Here is a 14,014-nt window from a genome sequence, read left to right on the forward strand (position 1 = left end):
GAGAACAGGTCACTGTTCTTGCACCCATTCGGGGCCAAGGAAGAGCAGTTAAGCCGATGCAAAGATTTAACAAGGTGAATAAAATATAAGCTACTAGACATATTCATGATTTTGGATTATCTGAAGGGGGAGCAAACACAAAGCCACATAAATTATTTTCCTGATTACTATTGTTTACTTGAATACAATTAGATTGTCATGTGTGAACATTCAGATCTTACTTGGGCTTATATATAAAACCCAATCTATCTGTTTCCTGTGTAGATCGCTGGTCCGGAAAAAAAGACCTTCGGTTGGGAGATGGGCCCTCACGACCATCACTCACCCCAGCAGGATTCAACTTCATGCGGTGTGTTCATTTGCAAGGTAACATTTACTCATGTGTAAATATATGATATATAACCATCTGTAATTTTAAAAAAAAATACGAAGATACTTATCACAGACCTTTTAAGCTTGCAGAGCAAATACTACTAAAAAAGAAAGGTCCAGTACCCAGTGGACCTGGAAGGAGTGGCCTCAATGAGGTTCCAGATGGCAATGGCTCTCGTGAAAAACTCAGGTATCTATAACAACAGTATATGTTGCTAGAAAATGCCTGAACTGATAATATAGCAGACTTAATAGCAACAGTTCATTTGTATCACTCCCTCCGTGGCTTTAACCCTCCGGTATCATTGGATTGAACTACGCAAATTAATCATTCGAGACAAAAATGTCCACTGCAAAATGCTTTGATAATATTATATTAAAAGGTTTTTTTCACAACTTTTTTGAGTTTAATCTTTAAAGCAACTTACGCCCTAATAGAAAATACCAAACATATAATTATTTTCAGGATTTTAACCCTTTGAATACATGAAGCCGCTGTTTTTTTTCATGATGAAAACAGAGAAAATTAGTTATTTTCCAAAAAATACATATCTGGGGACTGGCTCTTTTTTTTTTTATAACAGTCTTGGATATGTCAAAGATTAGCAACAAAATGGATTTTTTTGCATTATTAGTTTTTGCACAAAATCAGATTGAACAAAAAAGTTACAGCTTGTGAATTTACTCCAGGTGGAACTAAATTTAACACTTGATTATATTTAACCTCATTAATCCACATCTGTAAAGTAACTAAAGGTACAAAATGAATGTAGTGGAGTAGAAGTACTACTTTTATACAAGTAGCATAAAAAGGGAAATACTCAAGTAAACAAGAAGTACCTCAAAATTCTGTGTGAGAGTTCAATTTATAAATGGCATTACAAAATAAGAGATTGTCCATGGTGAAGGTTCAGCCCCACTTTTTTTTAAAAGTCCAAACCGAAATCATAAGCGAGATCTGAGATGCTCGGTAAGGCAAAGTAAACTCCAGCAACAGCTTTGTTTAACTTGTGGAAAATAAGTTCTAATGGCCCCCTTGATGGCAGGAGTTCAGAGAGGAACAGTGTGACATTGCCACCAACATACAAGGCTAGTTTTGTGTCCCAGCAGACACTGCCCACTTTCAAAATTCTACTTAATGTTCATTTTATTATATTTTGTATTTATTTGAGTGAATACATTATTCAGTTTAATAATAATTTAAAAAAAATAAAAAAATATTTTATGTTTTGTGATCATTGTTTCTGCTGTACCGAAAACGTACCGAAACGAAATGTTTGAGAACCGTTACACCCCTATTAAACAGGCATAAAAAGCAAAGATAATGAAATTAAATAAATAAACAGCAGGTACAGAATACTGTAGTGTGAGTATGCAGCTCAATTAAAAGCAGCGGCATATAGGTGCGTTTTTAGTCGGGATTTAAAAATAGGAAGTGTTTCAGTGGACGTGCACGATTTGGGCAGTTTGTTCCAGATTGTTGGGGCATAATAACTAAAAGCTGCTTTTCCATGTTTAGTGGTTATTCTCGGAACAGAGAGCAGACCCGACCCAGAAGACCTGAGACTCCTGGATGCTTCATAGTGATGGTCGTCTATATACCTCGGTCCTAAGCCATTTAGTGATTTAAAAACTAGCAGTAGTATTTTTAAACCAATTATTTGACACACAGGAAGCCAGTGTTATGATCTCAGAACCGGAGTGATGTGATCCACTTTTCTAGTGTCAGTGAGGACTCGAGCAGCGGCGTTCTGAATCAGCTGCAGCTTTCTGATAGATTTTTTAGTGAGCCCTGTGAATACACCATTGCAGTAGTCGAGTCTACTGAAAATAAAAGCATGGACAAGTTTTTCTAAATCCTGTTGCGACATTAGTTTTTTAATCCATGATATATTCTTCAGGTGGTAGTATGCAGACCTAATAACTGTTGTAATGTGACTGTTAAAATTCAGGTCTGAGTCCATCACTACACCCAGATTTCTTACTTTGTAGTCTATTGGGATCATGACGCTGACCATTGAGTGGCCCGACCAAGGCAGGAGGCAGAGTTCAAATATAATATATGTGGGCATTTATTCCTCTTTGTGGCAGAGTCCTGCACGGGTCTGATTTTCAAGACCCGCTCCCGCCCCGCACCCGCGACGTGCAATACCGAACCCGCCCCGCTACCCGCACATATTGCCAATTAGTTCCGCATCCCGACCCGACCCGTCGGCACAAGATCCGCAACCCGACCCGAACCCGCATAGCCTATGAGCAGTGAAAACGTGCAATTATTAACACACGCAGTTTCATATTTGTCTCAGAAAGCGTGGGATGTTGGTTATTTCCTCCATCTAGGATGACACAAAAAGCCTCCCAGACGTTGGATTTCGCTCTTGAGGAAGTGTTATTGAAAATGCTGTATTCTCCGCTATGAGAGCTTCACCTCAGCCATTTCGAATGTGGCGCGCACAGCAGCAGATTGATGCGCTGCAGAGGTTATGATTATGCGCGGTCCCGCGGGGGAGAGGTCTGAGGATTTTAAACATTAAACTAATTTATTATTATTTTAATATATTTATTATGCAATACCCGCGACCCGACCCGCATCATCTTTGTTTTACCCAGAACCGAACCCGGAAAAAAGCGTTTGAAAAAATACCACCCGCGAATCACCTTTTTTGCGGGTCACCCGCGGGTACCCGACCCGATGCAGGACTCTGCTTTGTGGTACAGGATACAGCCTCAATATGACTGTCACCAGCAACCAGGATTTCACACACACCCAGACTAACAGGAAAACAGAACCTAAATACACACAGGAATAATCAAACCAACAAGACACAGGTGAGGGGGGAGGAGACAACACAGGGCACCAGGTGAACACAATCACCAGCAACAGACGAGACGGGAAGGGGAACACTTTTTAAAATAAAACAGGAAACACAAACTAAAACACAGACAGATCGTGACAAATAGATGCATAAATTACATATATTCCCATGCTTCCTGTGCAATTAGTGTGGAACAAAGTAATATACTTCGCCAATAATGAAGCTATATTATCCGTAACGGATAATATAGCTGCAGGCTGCTGTTCTCCAGCTTCTCAGCAGCCGCTCGCTCAAGTTCGCTCTTCACCTTGCGATAATTCTCCTCCAGGATTTTTTACCAGCTCCTCCCGCTTAGATTGTTCTTCCTCCTTTCTGGCCTTCTGGGCCGTGAGCTCTGCCTGTCGCTGTCTCTCCAGCTCCTCCAGCAGCTGGCGCTTCGCCTCCTCCTCCTGTTGCTTTTGACAGTCCTGCTCCCGAAGCTACATACGGTACTCTTTAATCTGCTGCATCACTTTCCTTTCTCTTTGGGACTGGTCCCCATACCGGACGTTGATGCAGCCGAGCTCTTCAGCCAGTCTGCCGGCTTGTCTTGCCTCTCCGTTCCTCTTTTATCAGGGACACCTGTTCCTGTATCTGTGCGAACTGCTGCTCCATGCATCAGATCTATTTCACATTGAAAATGTGATCAATCAACGTTAATTTATAGCCCAATATCACAAATGTTACATTACTCTCAGTGGACTTCACAGTTTGTACAGAATATCAGTATGACAATACGACACCCTCTGTCCTTAGACCCTCTGTCCTTAGACCCTCACATCGTACAAGGAAAAACTTCCAGAGAAAACCCACAGTTTAAAGGGAACATGGGAGAGCAACAAAGGAGGGATCCCTCTCCCAGGAATTCTTTTGTTTGGCTTTGGTCACGTTGAGTTTTGTTAAAATAAACATCTTTCATATATATATTCTTGCAATTTCCACACGTTTGTTCTGGCTAAGAGCCAGGCCATGACAAATCCAACATGAAAAGCATGAAGAAGGCTGTCACTGTCCACCAGTTTAAGGTGAAGAGGGACAAACTGGAACGTCTGCCGAGCCAGGCGGAACTTCTCGACCTGATGGCCGACCTCAATCACCCAGCACCTGTTATATGGCTATCTCACCCTCCATTGGAGCCTCCTGTATGGCAACATGACCAACACTGAGGTCAGAGAGGCGGATAAAAGCAGAACTGCTGAGGGCTACCTCATCCACGTGCAGGACCACAAGACGGCCAAGACATTTGGCGAAGCACAGCTGCCGATTACAATAGAGGAGTTTGGCTGGGTGCAGCGGTGGATGGAGATAAAAGAGACATTGCTGGGTCCTCAGAACGGGGATGGTTTCCTCCAAGAACCTGAGCGCTCACTTGAAGAGGGCATGGATAAAAACAAAAGAAGTGCCACATAGAAACAGACAGGGCGACCTGGAGAAACCTTGTCCGTGAGGGTGCTGCACTATATAATGATGACCTCTGCCATGCTGCACAAGACAAGCGCGGACTCAGGAAGGAGAGAGCAACCACCAAACAGGTCCAACCCAAACCCTCCACCACTACATTCCCATGTCCACACTGCACAAGAATAAATCGGGTCCAGAATCGGCCTCTACGCTCACCTGAAGACCCACAAGGACCAAGAAGGAGGACAGTCATACTCGACTACGAGTGACAGCCGATGATTGTCTGTTGTGGGGTGGGGGGGTTGAATGTGAACATTTACTTGTAACTAATTGGGCTTGTTCTTTACAGATCAAGCAGTACCAAGATCCAGAAAGCCGGTCATGAGAACATGGGGCACTGGCTGCGTTAGGGAATAAGAGGCTTGAATCCTACTGCCGGGGCCCGGCTGTAAGATCGAGTGCTCGGGCCATCCTTGCTCTCCACCGAGGCAGGCCTACTCTCACCTTAGGCCCCAAGAAAAATGTAACGACGTTGAGTGATAGCTATCATAGTAGTGGTTTTACTATCACTCACATATAACAATTCTAATACACATCTTCAGTAGTAAACCCAGGAGTCTTTGAATGTTTCGGCTTATTATAACTCAACAATCTCCCCCAGGATCGCCCTGCAAGGTGATCAAATCCAAGCAGTGTGTATTATAGGAACACGTAGCTGTGTGTTTGAGTTTTCAGCATTCAGGAGGATATGCAGCTATACGCGTGAGCAAGAGATGCATTCGCTGCGCTGCATCAGGACCGAGTGAGCCGGAAAGGGCTTCCACACGCTGTTTATAGAGGTGTAGGAGGGGCTTATTTCGCATTTAACTTTCGTGAAACCTCCGTATGTCACGGTGAGCATCCATAGGTTTTTTCTTAATCCTGTTTTTTGCCTTTGTGACCCCAATAAAATGTTCATTCCAAATAGTTATGTTGTCTCTTTATTTACAATTATAGGAGCATGTAGCTGTGCGTTTGTGCTTTCAGCATTCAGGAGGATATCAGAGACGAGTAAGCAGGAGAGATGCCTTCGCTGCCATTTATCAGGACTGAATGAGCCGAAAAGGGCTTCTGCACTCTTGTATATATAGGTGTGGGAGGAGCTTAGTTGTCTGAGTTTCGTGAAGCTACCGTATGTTCCCGTAGGCAGGTAAATTGCCATGTATTTTCTTAATCCTATGTTGGACCTTTGAAACCCCAATAAAATGTTCATTCCAAATTGTTATGTTGTCTCCTTATTTATTTACAATTCACGTGTTCTCTTAATTAATGTCAAGTGGGCTGCCGTTTTAGTTTTAAGGCATGAGGGCGTCCATTTTAGGTTACGACCTGGAAAGGGTTTGTCGATAGTTTCATAAGTTGTGTCAAAGTTAAGCAACTGTTCTCTGCGAAACGAGTAAGCATATGGAAAACTGTTCAATATATCTTAGAGTCTGCTTGAACGAGGCCTTATCTCATATTGATTTGTTAAACATATGCTTATTCAAAAACATACAATACATACATAACCTCACATTCATTTGTATGCTATGGTTTCTTGATGTGTTCGTCCAAGTTAAAGAGCCTGTGACAGCCTCCCAACAACTGTTGTGCAATGAAATATTGGGCTACTAGTCATCTCGAACAGTCAGTTTAAAAAAGGTGCGATACCGTTCCGATAAATATCAATAATTTCGAACATCGCGGGGAAATTCCTTCGACTCATTTTGGAGTTTTGGGGGAAGCCGGAAGTGACGTCAATGCAGGAACGCTTCACTGTGCGGCGAGAGAGCCAAACACGGACAAAGTGTGTTGTTATGTGTAGAAATGGTGAATTACTGAGTTTAGGCACGTTAATAACGTTTTAATGAAGTTGACTACAGTATATTCATATGTGTCAGTGCTTTCATGTCAATTCGGCGAACATAAACATAAATGATCGTGGTGAAGATGATGATTACATTAGGATTAAAAATCGGTAGTGAGAGCTGCTGAATTTCCTCCTGTCGGATGTGATATAAAAACAAATCGATTATTTCTCAAGTGGATGAAACTACATTTATTAGTGCTTTCATTTCAATTCGGCGAACATATGATACATTAAATCAGCCTTTCCCAAACTCAGGGTCGCCAGTTAAATGCATTGCTACACACACAGAGTATTTTCAAACACGAGTATCTGTACTTCTACTTGAGGAAAGGATGTGTGAGTTCCCGTTAGAATATTTTTTCGCCGGTCAACATGTCCGTTAAAGTTTAAATCTTCCGGACAAAATGATAAAAGTGCCGGTCAAAGGTCTTCTTTGTTATTTATTGTGCTTTAAAACAAATTGATATGATTCGATATTAAACAAACTAATTATAGTAGATTAACTACATTATTAAAAAGTGTACAGTAACTTACACGGGAATAATAAACGGAGCGCTCTCCCTCTCCTGACAGCCCGTCAGTATCATGCAGCTCGCGGATCAGTAATGAGTGACCCGACAGTAAAACTAAACATATCTATAACTAGTTACGGTAGTTTGAGAGGTCATTAAAATAGCTAGGCCGACGTGTGCTTTGTTCCGCTCACCGCTGCATGTGATCATCCAGAGCTGCGTGTCGACGCAGCAGCTGAACTCTCTCCCGTCAGATTAGACTTCACTCGTGTTTATGTCCATATCGATCAGATCCAGCTAGTTCTAGCTAATGATATGACTACCTGCTTATTAAAAGACACCTAAAACAATAAGCGTCGCTATGCAACCGGGTGAAGCCACAAAGTATAGCGCAGCATTATGCATTTGTTTACATGCCCACCGGAACCCCGAGGCATTACCAACAGATCAACGCACAATCAACCCATACAGGACATCTCTTTCTCCACATTAAGTGTTAGACATTAGAATTGACTATTCTTGTCTGTCACATACTCTTTTGTCTGTCACATAAATGGCGCAAGTTGCGCAACTGATGTGGTATTGCGCTAAACGGAAATTATTTTTGAACGGACACTTTGACCGGAGAGATTTAGATTTACCGGCTAACGGGAACACACACAGCGTCAGAGCTGATGGCTGCGTTGCAAATACAATTTTTTTATTTTGAAAATGAAATTATGCAATATAGCATTGTATATTGAATGATTTAATTTTCTAAATACAAATAAACTAAAAATAAAAGATTGTATTTGTATCAACTCTGACGCGTCCCCCGCGAAAGTTTTCGCGCCGTCTGTTTATTGTCTGTTGATTAATCCCGATCTACACACGATGGCAAAAAGACGATACAAAGAGGAGTTTTTAAACGTTGGCTTCACAAAAGAAATTAATCGATAAAATGCATGGATTATTATTATTCCCACTCCGATCGGGACACTAGGTCCACCGTTTCCCCGCAGCGAGGCTCCCCCCGTTGACAGTTTACGTGGGCTGGGCTGGGTGCAGTGGCGGACTGGCCATCGGGACGAATCCCAATGGGCCGTTACCGAAGTGGGTCGGTCGGATAAGTCACTAGCACATCCCCCACTCCCCCCGTTGACAATTTACTAGCGGTACCGAAGTGGGCCGGTCGAGAGTCCCGGGATGATTTTTAGTCCCAGTCCACCACTGGCTACATGACCGTATGATCGCCCATATTGACGCACCTAATTCCTAAACTTCTAACAGATACAACATAAACCGATCCTACAGCCTCATATGAGCTCTCAGACACGTTCAAAATTAAACTGTCATCGCTGTCTGAGCTTGCTGCTGTGTGCGCCATCGTGCATTTACATGCAGATGCTGGGATCCTGAATGGTGCAGCTGGAGCGCTGTGACCGCAATGACGTCACACATAATTTGGCGGGATTTGAAAAATCCCCGAGAAGATCCAGAAAATGGTCAACATTGAAGGGCAGATTAATGGTTATCAAAGTACAAATATCCAAAATCAGTTCAGTAACGGTTTCAAGGGGACAATATTTACTCAAATTGATGGGGGAAACTCATGTCACAGGCTCTTTAAGGACCAGTTCAATGCAAATTTATAAAATGTAAAACTTTTATAAAAAACATTTCTTTCTTCGATTGCTGTTTTGACAAAGGCTAAGTAAAAGTTACTGTTATACCTCTTTTGGCATGTGATATTATATATTTTCTGATATAGGTCGTTCATAACCGTAAAAACATACTTTGGGAATGTATCAGTATTATTTTGTTCATTGTTTACCTCTTTTTGATTGTTCATCAAATTCACGTTCCCATTGCATTTTTATCGAACATTTGTTCAACTCCCACCTTAGACCCCAAGAAAAATGTAATTACGTTGAGTGATAGCCATCATAGTAGTGTTTTTACTATCACTCACATATAACAATTATAATACACATCTTCAGTAGTAAACCCAGGAGTCATTGATTGTTTCGGCTTATTATAACTAAACAATCTCCCCCAGGATCGCCCTGCAAGGTGATCAAATCCAAGCAGTGTGTATTATAGGAACACGTAGCTGTGCGTGTGAGTTTTCAGCTTTCAGGATATTCAGGATATTCTATAATAATAATAGATTTAATTTGTTAGCGCTTTTACAGGTGCTCAAAGATGCTTTACAGATATAGTTAAGAGAAAAGAAAGGAACAACAAATAAATATATAGTTAAAGTCAAATAATACAAAAAAATATATAAGATATGCAGCTATACACGTGAGCAAGAGCAATGCATTCGCTGCGCTGCCTCAGGACCAAGTGAGCCGGAAAGGACTTCCACACGCTGTTTATATAGAGATGTAGGAGGGGCTTATTTCCCATGTAACTTTCGTGAAGCCTCCGTATGTCACGGTGAGCCGGTGAGTATCCATAGGTTTTTTCTTAATCCTGTTTTTTGCCTTTGTGACCCCAATAAAATGTTCATTCCAAATAGTTATGTTGTCTCTTTATTTATTTACAATTCACGTGTTCTCTAAAGTGGAACTCCATTTAATTATTTCAGGAATGAAGAGGAGTAAGCACGTGGGCGTCCATTTTAGGTTATGGCCTGGAAAAGGGGGCGGTTAGGATCAGCGTTCGCTTGAGGGCGAGAGAGTATCAGGCAGCGACCCCTGAGGGGCCATCGGAGAGAGCCAACCTACCCCAGAAATGAGAACATGGGGCACTGGCTGCGTTAGGGAATAAGAGGCTTGGGTCCTACTGCCGGGGACCGGCTGTAAGATCGAGTGCTCAGGCCATCCTTGTTCACCACCGAGGCAGGCCTACTCTCACCTTAGGCCAGAGTCCTGCATCGGGTCGGGTGACCCGCAAAAAAGGTGATTCACGGATGGTATTTTTTCAAACGCTTTTTTCCGGGTTCGGTTCTGGGTAAAACAAAGATGATGCGGGTCGGGTCGCGGGTGTTGCATAATAAATATATTAAAATAATAATAATTTAGTTTAATGTTTAAAATCCTCTCCCCCGTGGGACCACGCATAATCATAACCTCTGCAGCGCATCAATCTGCTGCTGTGCAAGCGCGCCACATTCAAAATGGCTGAGGTGAAGCTCTCTAGCGGAGAATACAGCATTTTCAATAACACTTCCTCAAGAGCGAAATCCAACGTCTGGGAGGCTTTTGGTTTCTAGATGGAGAAAATAACCAACATCCCACGCTTTTTGAGACAAATATGCACCGCGGCTCGAAGCGTCCCAGAAGCTCCTCGCCGCAAGGAATTTCTAAAATATAGGATGAATCCTATTTTTGACACGGCGCAGGGTGGCGCAGGCAGGAAGTAGAACGTTCATCCAACAACTGCGAGGCTGCACACACAACGCTCCGCTTCCGCAACGTTTTGAAACGCGCCTGGTGGGTTATGACGCAGGAGGAGGTCGCAGCGCGGCGCAGCCGCTTCCGGTGGGATCAGGGGGTAATACATGTCCTGCAATACACATGCTGCAGCTGCTCACTGTTTGTAAAAGTAAATAAATAGTATTTTCATTTGTACTTTCTATACCCTGCTTCATAAACAATACTGACATCCCTGTGCTCCGCCGAGTCTGGGGGTCCGGGGATGTGAGGACAGCGCGAGGACACAGACAGGGAGGTTGCTTTACTTCATAAAGGAAATGGTGGTCAATATTAACAACATAGGAGTTAAAACGCTTAATAACCTTCATTACGTGTTAGAGAAAGGAGAAAGAACATAAGAAAGTTTGACGAAGATGAGGCTGTTAAACGGGCAGCGGATCTGCTGTGTGTAGAAAGAGAGAGAGAGACGCTGAGCTGCACCGTGCAGCGATCAGCTGATACGGAGCATAGAGAGAGAGAGAGAGCTGCAGTCCGCGGGGCTCGGGGCTCGGCCTCGCCTCCTCACAAGTCTTATTAATCCCGGTACCGGACAATTGTTATTTGTTCCTACTCGGAACCGAGTTTTGCTTCCCAACCCTGCCACTGTGCTACACTTCCCACCCCGCTCCCGTCTAACTGTACAGAAAGCGGCGAGATGCATTTCCTTAGGACAAGCAGAACCGAAACTAAACACTTCTGAACGAACAATGGCGGACACGAATTAGTTCTGCCTTTTGTAAACTGAATGTATCAATAATTTGTCAATAAATCAGGCCGAAAAACGTCACTTGTCCGCCGGACAAGTCAATTGAAATATCTACTTGTCCGATATTATAAATAACACGTCCCGGACGGTGGGACGTGTACTTTTTCGCACACTGGTGAAGTATAAAATTGTCAGCTTTCTTGCTGTGAGCCATGCTTGAATGTTAAAGCAACATATATGTGTTTCAGGCTGAAGCAGACAATGTGCGGGCCCTCTATAAAAAGGACCCTAGTCCAAAGTATTACTTTGAATGACCTCCTCATAGAGCACCAGAAGCTGTTGATGAAAAAAACAAAGCTGGAGGTGGAGAAATTGGAGAGAGAAAGACAGGTAATTTGTGACACAGTGATGACTCAGAGAAGATCCTCGAGTCATGGACTGACCCAGGCCACTTCGCATCAAGGCTGGTGATGAGACACCTGTGGTCACATGTAGCCTGCAAAAGCATGTGGGGTTAACAAGCCTACTTCCACAATAAGAGCAGTGTAGCATCGATGTTCATTTGAAATGAGTCCATGTTATAGAGAAAGATAGTCCAAGTGTGAAACATGTACTGTGTGAATATTTAAATGTGTGATTTCCTTGAATCACCCAGACTTCAATGTGTGTTCTATAAGTGAATGTGCAAGATTTACCTGAATGTTGAGGCTGTGGAAGGATTTGCGATTAATATAGTCGCCTTCATTTTCTCCCAGGGACGCAGAGATGGGTATGTGTGTAGTCTACTCTATACAGCCAAGCACCCTGGGAAACCCTATGAAATAGTAGGCTGCATTTATTATACAACAGTGTACTGTGCAGGGACACAAATTCAGCCCGGGACGTTCAGACGCACTGGCCCACGCGTGCGGACCACCCTTTAGCCCAGTGGTTCTCAAAGTGGGGGGCGCGCCCCCCCTGGGAGGCGCAGAGGCATGCCAGGGGGGGCGCGAGAGACCAGGAGGAAAAATGGTTATAAACATTTTTTTTTTTTAAAGAATAATTATTCTTATTCTGAAAAATTATTGATTCGAAAATAATATGATGCAGTACTATTCCGTCTGGGTCTGTGTTTCATTAAAGCTCGGCTCTGTGTGTGTGTGTGTGTGTGTGTGTGTGTGTGTGTGTGTGTGTGTGTGTGTGTGTGTGTGTGTGTGTGTGTGTGTGTGTGTGTGTGTGTGTGTGTGTGTGTGTGTGTGGAACGAGCCATTTTGTGTGCGCGAGCGAGAGAGAGAGAGCACTGGTACTGGAGATCGTTGTTGTTAGCTTCTGGTGCTAGCGAGCTACGCTAACAGATATAAGGAGTTTTTTCAACAACAAAGTGGAGGAGAGTCCTCTCCTGTCAGACTGAGACTCAGTGAGCTAAAGGACTCTCTCAGTGTTATCTCAGTGGGTCTCGGTTTGGTCACCATTAATGTTAACAATTATTTCCGAGGCACACGTTTATATGATCATTATAGTTATACAAAAATAAGAGAATAAATGAAAAACAGGTATGGAATACTATATAACAGTAAAACAAGAATAAAGTTTAAAGGGGAGTGATTTGTAAAATATCCAAAGAAAAAGTAAATCTGTTTACAGTTCTGTTTCATCTGGGTGTTGAGAGATGTTTCCATAGATCTCTTCATGTTGCTCTCAAAGTGCACCAGATTGATGCTTTTAACTTCAATATTTAAAAATAAATCTTCCCGGGGGAGCTTGCCCCCGGACCCCCCTAGAGGTGAGGTCCACACACCACCTATAAAAATAGCACTTTACCCCAGCTTACACCTATATGCCGTGAGCTGATTATCGAGCCTTCATTGTAACAGTCGCAGGTATGCGTGGGGAGTGTTGCAGTAGAACATTCCTCTGTAGCACCTCTGTAGGTACATTAATGGGAAACCCTAAATGTTTGAGCACCCTCTATGAAACGTCAAGCTACCCCACAGCACCCCCAAAAGAGATCTCTGGCGCCGCCACTGAGCCTGACTATTTGTGTTGGGGGGCCCGCCTTTTTTTTCTCCAAAGGGGGGGGCCTGACAGAAAAAGTTTGAGAACCACTGCTTTAGCCCGTTATAGCTTCTGATTGGCTCTCTAGGTTGGCATTCTAGCTTCTGACTGGCCATCGGGACCTGTACGTCATAGGAACAGCATTCACTGTAAGATATAATCACATACTTGCCAAGCTGTAAAATCCCTCTTTGATCATCTGCGTGGGACATGTGCCAGGAAACACAACAAAGGACTCTGCGAGCCCTGTCATGTGCGACCTTATGAATAGCACTGCAGACTGTATTCTTGCTGAGGTTCTCTGCATCCCTCACAGCATACAAAAAACTTCCGCTCGCAAAAAATCACAAAGCAATACATACAGCGGCACTGTAAGGGCACAACTCCGATGTGTGGCATTAGCAATATGTGGCTCAAGGAGCTGACAAATACAAGTCAGCCCTTCTGACGAGAACCTGTATCTTTCATACAAATACTCTTCAGAGAAAGCCAAAGGGTTTAGTCTGTCGCTAAAGATCCTCTCCCGCCTGAGAGCGCCTCTCACAATCCGAGCTCCACAGTGTTATCGAGAAATGGCGACGTCATTTTCACAGAGATTTCATTGGTCGATAGGCGGAGCTCTTATAGACTGATCTCTTATAGACTGATCTCTTATCCTGGAACATATCCTGCTTCGGAGCACAGACTAGGTTCCAGGATAAGTCACCATGGAGATCTAGCCCGCTAAAAAGTTAACCAGCTTCGTAGTACCAGAAATCCCAGAAGTTATCTTGCTAAACGAAAATCCTGCTTCGTAGTATACCCCCCAGGTTAGCCGCTAAGCATAAGTTACCATGGAGATCTAG

The 14,014-nt window shown here is 43.3% G+C and overlaps 1 pseudogene; it reads right to left on the reverse strand.

Moving 5' to 3' along the window:
* Positions 1–11,454: 11,454 nt before the first annotated feature.
* Positions 11,455–13,754, reverse strand: LOC117563140 (annotated as a pseudogene).
* Between the last annotated feature and the right edge of the window lie 260 nt (positions 13,755–14,014).

Source organism: Gymnodraco acuticeps, unplaced genomic scaffold (genome assembly GCF_902827175.1).
Source record: "Gymnodraco acuticeps unplaced genomic scaffold, fGymAcu1.1, whole genome shotgun sequence".
NCBI lineage: Eukaryota > Metazoa > Chordata > Actinopteri > Perciformes > Bathydraconidae > Gymnodraco > Gymnodraco acuticeps.